This window comes from Rattus norvegicus, chromosome 16, assembly GCF_021556685.1.
Source record: "Rattus norvegicus strain SHRSP/BbbUtx chromosome 16, alternate assembly SHRSP_T2T, whole genome shotgun sequence".
NCBI lineage: Eukaryota > Metazoa > Chordata > Mammalia > Rodentia > Muridae > Rattus > Rattus norvegicus.
The window spans coordinates 12,997,763-13,008,323 of NC_141549.1; the positions used below are offsets into that span (position 1 = coordinate 12,997,763).

General features: G+C 42.6%; 2 pseudogenes; one reads left to right on the forward strand and one right to left on the reverse strand.

Annotated features, from left to right (window-relative positions):
* Positions 1 to 382: 382 nt before the first annotated feature.
* Kics2-ps2 (KICSTOR subunit 2, pseudogene 2) lies at positions 383 to 1,765 on the reverse strand (annotated as a pseudogene).
* An 8,066-nt stretch (positions 1,766 to 9,831) lies between these two features.
* On the forward strand, positions 9,832 to 9,951 carry LOC120097618 (small nucleolar RNA SNORA17; annotated as a pseudogene).
* The last annotated feature ends 610 nt before the right edge of the window (positions 9,952 to 10,561 follow it).

Sequence of the window (10,561 nt, forward strand, 5' to 3'; positions counted from 1 at the left end):
TCTAATTACATTATAAGACTAATTAGATTACCTTGTAAAACTAGTTAATACAAGCACTTATGAAACTGAAAACGATGCCTCTGGTGTCTTCTCCCTGCTGCTCCACAGGGAGAGAGAGAGAGAGAGAGAGAGAGAGAGAGAGAGAGAGAGAGAGAGAGAGAGAGAGAGAGAGAGAGAGAGAGAGAGAGAGAGATTAGAAAGTGTAAAAAAGTGTATCTGGGCACAGTGGTCGGAACAGTACCGAAAACAATCTGAAAAGATAAATGAAAGACCAATAAATATTCAATTGACATGAAATTCAGGGAAATCAGGAAATGTTGATACTCGTTTGCTGTACCATGGTGACTCGCCGTGGTTTTTCTAGACTACTCTTTGGAGACTCTGTCCTTGGCCTTTATTGCTAAAGAACTGTGCAGCATCATTAGGGAGGAGCTGTCTAACTAGGCTCTGAAAGAAGCCTAAATCCAAATCACAAACTGCTCAGCTAAGAAGAACGTATCCAGTCTTGGAAATCCTTGGGCAAGTTCCTATTAACCTTTCGATCCAAGGTTCAGATTTGCAAACACTTTGGGGTTCTTAAGGGCAAGTGAGAGCTCGTTGAGGAAGGAAATAAAATGGGAGTCTCCTTCAGATTTCTTTGACTCAAAAATGACGATGATGGTGAAGTGGGGTTCCAGCGGGTTAGGGAGTAGGTGCTCTCGACATCGTAGAAGTGGACCACTTTTTCCAAGCCGTTCAGGTCGGATGCTTGGTCTGTCATGATCACGGTAACATTAGGCCAGTGCACGACCGGCCCCGTTACTGGGCAGAGACACCATGGCCAGGTACTGGTCCACTCCCTTAGGAACCTCTCGGTAGGAATGTGGATGGTCGTAGCCATGACCCTGAAAGCTCTCTGAGCCCCGGTTGTCAAAAATTAAGGACACGTTAAGGCAGCATCATATTTCCTGGTAAAACTGGAGAGCTTCCCAAAGAGGTCCAGCGGGCTTGCCTTGGCAGCCAGCGCTTTCATTTCTGAAGCTGTCATTTGTTTGCTCAGCGCCTCATGGAAGTAAAAGCTAAACGTGGCCAAGAGCATGGTTTTGAGTTTCATCAGCCAAAGGAAAAAGTGTGGGGGCTGCACGGCCTTCTGAGACTGCTCTCCAAACCGGTGTTTTTTGATCTCCCGCTGCTTCTCAAAGGTCTAGCCCAGCTCTGAAGCTTTGTGTGATCAGGGAAGGGAGGACTTCCATTCAGAGATCTGGGCCTGTGTCTTGAGGAGATGACTCAGCACACCCACTTCCAGCTGGAAACTGCTCTCCAGACGGCTGAGGATGGGGTGGTGAAATCTGGAGCTGTACTTCTTGAGGTGCTGACCAGCTCTTCGGTGCTCTTTGATGAACTTTTGTGTGCTGAGGGCGGACATCTTGTAGAAGTCTGCGGTCTCCATCCAAGCCTAGTTTCTGCCCCATGTAGGTGAGGCTGTGGTAGACCTTCTCAGCCATGGCCAGGTGAGCCAAGGAGACCAGCAGCTAAGGCCAGCTGCACTCGCTCCCCCGTGCTCTTGTTGACCTCTCGTTCCTTATCCAAATTATCCTTGACTTTGTTGTGAGAGAAGATACCCAGGTGAGAGAAGAATGTTTCCAGCACCGCCTGTTCCACCCGCACCGGGGCGGCTACAGGGATAAACTCCCCCATGCGACCTGCACACCAGCTGCTCCCACCCAGAGGAAACTTTTAAAGCAGCTTATGGGTCTATTACCATGATGTCAATAAACTCCATGAAGATCATTAAAATCAAGACTATGAAGGTATGTTTAATGGAACATACTTCATTTTATGATCTTGTTTTAATTTATGTTATTCACAATCTATTCGGATTTGTCCTGATACCAGATTGCCCTTCAGAATTTCTTTCGTTCGTTCTTTCTTTCCTTCTTTCTTTCTTTCTTTCTTTCTCTCTCTCTCTCTCTCTCTCTCTTTCTTTCTTTCTTTCTTCCTTTCAGACAGAATCTTGCTGTAGAGTTCCACCTAAATTTGAATTTGTAATCTCCCTGACTTAGTTCCCTTCTTGTTTTCCTTTGTTTAATTGGATATTTTCTTTATCTACATTTCAAATGTTATCACCCTTCCTGGTTTCCCCTCCAGAAACCCCCTATCCCATTACCTGTCCTCTGCCTCCATGAGAGTGCTCCCCCTACTCCTGCCTCCCCACCCTGGCATTCCCCCACACTGCGGCATCGAGCATTGACAAGACCAAGGGCTCTCCTCCCATTGGTGCCCAACAAGGCCATCCTCTGCTACATATTCGGCTGGAGCCATAGGTCCCTCCATATGTACTCTTTGGTTAGTGGTTTTGTTCCTGGGAGCTCTGGGGTATCAGGTTGGTTGATTTTGTTGTTCTTCCTATAGGGTTGCAAACCTCTTCAGCTCCTTCAGTCCTTTCTCTAACTCCTCAATTGGGGATCCTGTTCTCGGTCCAATGGTTGACTGCAAGCATCTGCCTCTGTATTTGTCAGGCTCTGGCAAAGCCTCTCAGAAGACAGCTATATCAGGTTCTTGTCAGCATACACCTCTTGGCATCCCCAATAATATCTGGGTTTGGTGACTGCATGTGGGATGGATCCCATGTGTGGCAGTCTCTGGATGGCTTTTTCTTCAGTCTCTGCTCCACATGTGGTCTCCATATTTCCTCCTGTGAGTATTTTGTTTTCCCTTCTAAGTAGTACTAAAGCATTTAGCACACTTTGTTCATGGGGGTCTGTGAATTGTATCTTGGGTAATCTGAGCTTTTGGGTTAATATCTACTTATCAATGAGTGCATACCATGTGTATTCTTTTGTGATTGGGTTACCTCACTCCAGATGATATTTTCTAGTTCCACCCATTTGCCTAAGAATTTCATAAAGTCATTATTTTTAATAGCTGAGTAGTACACCATTGTGTAAATGTACCACATTTTCTGTATTCATTCCTTGTTGAAGGGCATCTGTCAGTATATAGAATGCAAATTGATCCATTCTTATCTTCTTGTACAAAGTTCAAGTCCAAGTGGATCAAGGACCTTCACATAAAATTAGATACACTCAAACTAATAGAAGAGAAAGTGGGGAAGAGCCTTGAACACATAGTCACATGGGAAAATTTCCTGAACAGAACACCGATGACTTATGCTCTAAGATCAACAATAGACAAATGGGACCTCATAAAATTGCAAGGCTTCTGTAAGGCAAAGGACACTGTCAATAGGACAAAATGGCAATCCGTGAAGCACCGAAAGAAATGTTCAACATCCTTAGTCATCAAGGAAATGCAAATCAAAACGACCATGAGATTCCACCTCACACCAGTCAGAATGGTTAAACTCAAAACTCAGGTGACAGCAGATGCTAGCAAGCATGTGGAGAAAGAGGAACACTCCTCTTTTGTTGGTAGAATTGCAAAGTCTGGCAGTTCCTCAGAAAATTGGACTTAGTACTACCTGAGGACCAAGCTATACCATTCCTAGGCATATACCCTAAATGATGCTCCAACATATAACAAAGATACATGCTCCACTATGTTCATAAACAGTCTTCTTTATGATAGCTGGAAGCTAGAAACAACACAGATGTCTTTAGAACCCTTCTTGATGATCATGGGGCATCATGTATAGTTTCCCTTCTATTTTCTGGATTGAGTTATTCTCCCCTCCTCTTACTGTGATAACAGAGAACCTTTCGATGCTGCCTCCTTTAAATCCTTAAACTGCCATCTCTGACAGTGCTCAAAGGTATTTTTCTTGTTCCTCACTCATCTCCTTCCCACTTCTTTTGTTCTTCTTGTGAACAGACAGCAAGGTCTGGAGATCCTGCTTGGAATCAGTGTGCTTCTGCACCAAACTCTTCTTCTTACTGAAAACTTCGTGGTACTTTACTTCAATGCATCAATCACCTTTTCATAGATTTGACACAATATGTGAAAGAAAGCATGTCAATCACTGCTAATGTTGATTGTCAAGTTGATAGACTCTGTAATAACTCTGAAGATAAATCTATGGGCATGTTCGTGAGAGAGCTTTCAAGATTGAGTTCATTGAGGTGGAAAGAATCACCCAAACTGTGGACAGCCTCATTTCATGGACTGGAGTCCTGGAAACTGTGTACCAGCATGCATCTCCCTTCCTTCCCGACTGCAGATGTAATGTAACAAGCTACCTCAAGCTCTTGCCACTATGATTTCTTCATTATGAACTGTACTCATACCTTGTAAGCCACAATAAGCCTTTTCTTCCTTAAGTTGTTCTTGTCAGATATTTTGCCCAGCAGTGAGAAAGTGACTTAATACAAACTTAAAGGAGGTAAAGTTTATTTTGACTCATGGACTCAAAGGCTTCAGATCATTGCCCTTAAGCTTATGTAAAGGCAGAACCCTCATGGGAGAAGACTGTGAAAGAGCAAAACTGCTCATTTCACAGAGGCCAGAAACCGTGTGTGTGTGTGTGTGTGTGTGTGTGTGTGTGTGTGTGTCTGTGTCTGTGTCTGTGTCTGTGTGTGTGTGCAGATCAATACAATGCTGAGATTCTACCTCACACCAGTCAGGATGCTAAGATCAAAAACTCAGGTGATAGCAGATGATAGAGAGGATATGGAGAAAGAGGAACACTCCTCCATTGTTGGTGGAATTGCAAGCTGGTACAGCCACTCTAGAAATCAGTCTGGAGGTTCTTCGGAAAATTGGACATAGTAATATCTGAGGACCCAGCTATATGACTCCTGCATGTGTGTGTGTGTGTGTGTGTGTGTGTGTATTTAGAGAGAGAGAGAGAGAGAGAGAGAGAGAGAGAGAGAGAGAGAGAGAGAGATACTGAGAACAAAGCACAGCCCACCCATCTACTTCCGGTGTCTGGGCCTTATCTCATAAAAACCAATTCAGCTATGAACTCTTGAACCTTGCAATTAAGGAAGTGGTTAGTCCATTGATTTTATTTTATTCCATAGACCAGAAATGAGTCACACATTCGGCAATTGCTGTGGTATAGGTGTTATGCATGGGTCTACCAGCCATAGTTTGCCTTCTGGTCTCCAGGGATTAGCATATCTCCCAAGTGCAAATCTCACAGTCTTCCTTTTGGTTGTCTTGCTTTCTATGGTTTCAGTTACCTATAATCAACCACTGATATTAAATAGAAAATTCCAGGGATAAATAATTTATGTGCTCCAAACTGATATGTTGTATCAAGAAGAGTGACAAAATCCTGTGCCATCTAACCCCATCCCATCCCAATCATCCTCTTTCCAAGCATTTCATGGTACATGTGTCCCTGCCTATTGGCCACTTAATGCCCATGTCTTTTTTCATATTAGTGGTCATGATACCACTGTGCTCATAGTTACATGATCCTTCCTTTACTTAATAATGGCACCAAATCCAACAGTAGAGACAGAAACAGTTTCAATACAGTACATTGTTAGAGTGCTTATGTCTTATTATTAATTGATTTGTTCTTTTCATTTTGTGTTTAATTCATAAATTAGACTTTATTATACGTCTCTGTGTATAGAAAACACATTATATGTATATATATATGTGTGTGTGTGTGTGTGTCGATATTACCTACAGTTTCAGATGACCACTAGAAATCTTCAGTGTATTCCCTATGAATAAAAGGGGACTGGTAGAAATTGATTCCATCTCATGATTCCTAAAATCCCATTTTATATTCTCTTTAAGTTTCCACCCACGGATGTGTCTACCTCAACAGAGTAGGTTCTATACTTTAAGCCATAGGTAATAACTGTTACGTGCAAATTTGTACGGAAGTGAGTTTCCTTAGCCACTCATGAGGATGGCTTTGGCATATCCCAACTTCACCATTAAACTCAGTCATATTGTAGTGCACTGATAGATTATAGAGGGGGCTTTGCAAGGAGAGGAGCTTATTCTGCTCTGCATACAAGAAGTCGTTGCTCACTTCTCTTTTGATTCCTCAGCTCCAGTCCAGATGTCATATGGTCGGAAGCTGCTGTGATAACTGTACCTTCTACTCCGTCTCTCTCCCATCATCGACATCTCTCTTCTGTCCTCCATTTCTAGTCCTTTCTTAGCCACACACATTGCATTTGTGGACTCCTTTCTGCATCTCTTTGTTGCTCATTCAGTCTCTCCTCTCCTCTTCCACATTTAGCTACCCCACTTTTAGTATTCATTCAGCAAAATCAGAGATCCTCCTTGGTACCCATATTCTTGGAACTCAGAGTTTGCAAGTGCCCATCAAAGAAATTTTTTCTCTTATCAGGATAATACCTTTCACATTGTCCCACTTTATTGCCATATACTGGATTCACATATTATTGAATGAATTAATGAGTAACATGAAAATTTATCTGGACAATTTAATCCCCTAAAGTCAACACTTTGAATTTACTTGTTTTGCCTTTAGCCCCAAACTGAAAGATTTTTAGTGTAAATTAAGCAGTTGCCACAGTTAGCACTACTTTATATCCTGAAATTGACTGGGGAAGAACTTTCCAGAAGCATTGACTTTGATGCTTGAATCCTCTACTTTACCATCACCATTTGGGTCTCCTTCTGTTGCAGACAAGTCAACATTTCCCTCCAAAGGACTTAGAGCAGAGTATGTGAAAATAAGGAATGGCTCCCTGTGGTGGGACTCACCCTTGGTATGTAGTAGAAAGGTCCTTCCTTCCTGCTTGAGATCATGTGAGTCCATTTGACACGGGCCAATGAGAAGCCAGAAGGAAGTGTACCGACACACCCTGCAAAAGCTTGAACAGTCAGGTATGATACTCCATGTTTGAGTATCCCTGGTTGAGAAGCATGTGTGGAGAATTCAGTATCAGTCCTCGTCCTAGAGAAATGTGAGCTTTCCATACCACTCCTTCCCTCACCCCTGTACGAGACATCAAGTGAGAAATGCATGCTTGCAGCACTGAGCTAGGGGACTAGTGCTCTTGTTATTCTGACTGATATAGCCACTAAAATTGGCTTTGCCAGGGTGAATACCTTTCAACTCATCTGCTAAGTAATTTGATAGAATCACATTTCGAAACCTTTCGAGGCATATATAAATATGTAGGAGAGAGTATTTTCCAATATGTTCCTGGCCGATCTCAGAGATTTTGTTTACAAAAATAAATTTGGTTTGGGATTTCTTTATTTTTTTCTATGTAAGTAGTCTTTTCTTATGAAGCAGTAACTCTGGAGGCCCAGGTGGTGTGGTCTCTGGATACAGGACGATTGAGATTTGGAGAAGGCACACAGGAAAGTATCAGTTCTTGCTTCCTCCTTCACACAGATGTGATTTCTGTTACCGTCCATCCCTTCAAGTGAAAAGTCTCAGCTCTCCTCTATATAATTACCCAGCCTTCTCTCTTAGTTAAAAATACGGTTGGATTGGAGGCATTTGCGTTCCAAATGATATATGTTTTCCTGTAAATGAATCCCCTTCACCAATGCTTTGGGCAGTTGCTTATGTTGAGGTGCATGGACAAAGATGTATGATCTACAGTGCTCATTGAAATGCCATTTGGAGAATAGCAGAGCCCACACTGAAACTGATAGAATTGGGGATGAGAAGATAAGGTCTGAAAACCTGTGCATTCCCCTCTCAGTTACTCTAAGGGTCAGAGGAAGCACAGTGGGTATTCTGTTTGGTAATTTGATTGCTAGTCTTTGAAAAAAAATAAGTCAGGGTGAACAATACAAATAACCTTTCCCTGCTGCTCAAGTATAACCAAATTATTAACAATCCATGCTGCCTTTTAGGTATTTTTTTTCTTCTTTCTACTACAGATTACACCTTAGAATGATTGTCATGGGAAAGGGGAAACTGTAAAGAAACATACTTGCAGACATTGGCAAGTAACTGTACTTTTTATTCCTTTAAAGGAATATCCTGGAGAGATTAGGCTTACTAAAATAGTCACCATATTGATAAGTTTAAAACATTATTATTATTATTATTATTTTGAGACAGGATCTCATGGTGTAGCCATGTTGCTTTCAAAGCCGAGATCTTTCTGCCTCATCCTCCCTGGTGCTGGGATTACAGATGTATACCTCCACAGCTGGCTTGAAACATCTTTGTGATGTGGGTTTTAAAATGTTTTATAAGCACCATTCATTCACTTAAATGAGTATGTTAAATACCTGTTACATAGTGAGTACTTTGAAAGAACTTAGAAAATAATGAGTGAATGAGTTGATTTAGCTTCATTAAGGCATTTACTTAATCTGAGGGACCACAGACAAGCAAATCAGACGCTGTGACTATGAGTTTGATCAGAATGTTTGCACAACATTCTGCTAGAAAGCAATGTAAGCACTCAACCCAGACAGACACACCAGAGGCAGTGGTTCCTTACCTGAATTTTAAACAGAGCAATTAGGACTTATGTAAACAGGAAGGAGGGGGTGTGGAAAGGTCTAGAAATAAGAGGCAATGTGGGTAGATTGTAAAACCATCAGAGCAGAGTGAACATTCAAGATGAAGAATTATGGGAGGCATGGTAGGAATGGACAGGATAGGTTTGAGAGCTCTATTGGACACCCAAATAAAAATGAGGAGCATAAACTTAAGCATCCACATTTGCATATATATAAAACATATGTACATGCACGTATATTGAGTTTCAAGGAGAATTTTTTATGTATATATGCATTTACACAATCATCATATAGAACCAGAAGAACATCATTTAAATAATGAGTACATAACTGTCATCAGAGAGGCTTCACCCAGCACTTGATAAAAATAGATGCAGAGATCCACAGCCAAACATTAGGCAGAGCTTGGGTAGTCCTGCAGAAGAGGGGGAGGAAGGATTGAAGGATCCAAAGGGGTCAAGGACACAACCAGAAAACCTACAGGATCAACTAATCTGGGCCTATAGGGGCTCACAGAGACGAAACTGCCAACCAGAGAGCATGTATGGGATGGATCTAAGCCTTCTGCACATACTTAACAGATCGGCAGCTCTGCCTTCATGTGGGACTCCTGACAGCAGGAGCAGGGGCTGTCTCTGACTCCATTGGCTGGCTTTAGATCCTTTTTCCTTAACTGGACTGTCTTGTCTGGCTTCAGTAGAAGATATTCCTATTCTTACTGCAACTTGATATGTCAAGGCAGGTTGTTATCCATGGGGCCTCCCCTTTTCTGAGGACAAAGGGCAGAGAGGTGGGTTAGGGGAAGGGGAGGGAGGGACTTGGAGGAGAGGAGGAAGGGGAAACTGTGATCAGGTGTAAAGTAAGTAAATTAATTAAAAATAAATAATGGTAATAAAAGGTAAATGATGACTACAGATTAAAGCAATTAAAAGAAGCAGTTGAACCTGGAGAGCTGGTCTATTAAAGAGTGTAGAAGTGAGGTTTTCCCCTTAAGTCAGGTTTTTAAATTCAGACAAACCCACTGTTCCCATTTGAATATATCCCTCGAAAGTTCATGGTGTGGAAACCCAGTTCTCAAATCCATATGTTGATGGTGTTTGAAGATGGGGGTCTTTGGGAGGTAATTAGGGTTAGGTAGGGTTGTTTGGATAAGATCCTATGACTGCACTGGATGCTTTGTGAGAAGAGAAAGGAGGCCCCAGCTGGTACAATTGCTCTTCTGGCTTGGTGATCTCTCTGTAGTTGTTAATACAACTACAGCATGCAGCATGAGGCCCTCCTTCATCTGGGCTAATTATCCACTGGCCATCCTCTTGGACTTCTTAGTCTTCATAATCATAAATAAAGTCTATTCTTTATAAATTATCCAATATATAGCATTCAAATATAGAAAACAACTAGGCATCATTCTACTCAAAACAGTGCAAGTACTAGGTAAGTTACATAGTAAAAAGGAGCACCACCCTTTCCCCTAAAGGTGTTGTGGGTGTGGCTGCTGTGTCACATGAGCATCAGTATATGGCAGAGAGGAGATAGGCTATTGTTCTGACCTATGAAAATCTGAATGACGGGTAACCTAACTAACATTCCGTGAACAAAGAGCATGGGATGACTGCCAATCTGGCTCCAGGTAGGAATGAGCAGGCTCCCAGGACAGGGAGCAAGCTAGAGACTAGAAGAATGCTAGCTGGGAATGTGTGCCACTGGCAGGAGCGAGCCTGAGAAAAATGACCCTTACAAAAGGTCACTAGGGCAGTCTGGGCAAGGAGTAAGCCAGAGATGACCACCAGACTGATGCCATGGGCTTGGGCTCTAGCCAGCCAGAGATGACTACTAGTCTGAAACCATAACGCATAAGCTGAGCATAGCACTTCTGAGACAACCCCAGACAACCAGAGAACCCAGGCGCCACTAAGAGAATCAAGCAACCAGGAGAGAAGTGGAAGAGAAACAGAAACAAAAGGATGTGTGCCCAGTGAAGTGCTGGTCGTGGTCGTAGGTGGGTGGGCAGGGGAAGGCAGTTTGCTGGTGAGCCAGCCATTGGGTGTGATCTACAACTTTGAACTGACCCACTCCAACATCTACTCAATCGATGAACTGCTGGGGTATATGAAGGGGCTGATCCTACAGATCCAAAGCAACAGGATCTCCATGACACAGGGCTCCCACTAGAAGCTAGATGCCTCAACCGAAC